This window comes from Musca vetustissima, unplaced genomic scaffold (assembly GCF_032173495.1).
Source record: "Musca vetustissima isolate MV318-11 ecotype Yass unplaced genomic scaffold, APGP_CSIRO_Mvet_v1 utg11258, whole genome shotgun sequence".
Taxonomy (NCBI): domain Eukaryota; kingdom Metazoa; phylum Arthropoda; class Insecta; order Diptera; family Muscidae; genus Musca; species Musca vetustissima.
In genome coordinates this window covers 60,341-61,472 of record NW_026873339.1, presented here as the reverse complement: position 1 = coordinate 61,472, position 1,132 = coordinate 60,341, and positions in this window count along the sequence as shown.

Genomic DNA, 1,132 nt, shown 5'->3' with positions numbered 1-1,132 from the left:
CTATAGAACAGAGGAATTCCTTCATAGAACTGGATTTTTTTTTCTTTATAAAAAGTCTCCTCGGATAACTGAGTATTTTTTTTTTTGCTTCAGAGAAAAGTCTCTTCAAAAAGCTGAGGATTTTTTTCCCTTTATAAATGATTCTCATCAGAAATGAGGTTCCAGCTAATTTTATTAATGGGAAACATTTGTCCCTATGAATAACTGAGGGTCCTGCGGATATTATTCTATAGAAAATTTGAATCAGTTAAGCTTTGGTTCCAGCAAATATTTTTCTATAGAAAAAAACAAACCTCACGTCTAGTTTTAAATCCCCCAAAAAAATATTCATATCCTTAACATCGTCAAGTGTTGAAATGTGGTAGAAAATTTAAGGTTGCAGTCGGCAGAGACGTCAACAGCAAAAAAGAAAACCGAACAGGGCAAGTAGATAATAAATAAACCAAAAATAAAATAACAAAACACAAAGATACAGATAAATACATACCAGGTTGGGGAAAGGGTCACCCACTAGACTGACGTGGCAACAGACTGACAAAAATGCCTAACAAAAAAAGCAAAACAACAAAAACGAAAACATGAAAAAAAACTTGACAAAAAAATCTATAAAATGTAAGTTCACACAAATGTTGTACGAAGAATATTTGTTTTTTAAGAGAGAGAGAGAGGAGGAGGTATCTTTTTTTGTATGAAAAAAGAAAAAAATAATGTCCCAGCAGGACCTGTGTGTGAAGTGGGTGGCTTAGTTCCCAAAAAACAAAACAAAAAAATTGAGACCACCACCATAAGGATTTCGTTTTTTGTTTTTACCATACATTGACATTCACAAAGTTGACTCACACATACACATGTGTGCAGCACCACTCACATCTTCTTCTCCTCTGAATCTTCCTTTCGTGGTCGGCTGCAGGAACAAAGAAGAAAATATTTTTTTTTTTTATTATTTTTTGTTGTATTTCTTTCAATTGCTTAAAATGCAAAATTAATGTTGTTGTATTGGAGCAGTGCAGCAGCAACAGCTATTGTTTTTTTGTTGTTGTTAAGAATGGGCGGAAAAAATATACAGTTGGTGACTTAACACAAAAAATAAAATGGATATATTGGGCCCCCACCAAAATGCAATATAAATGTA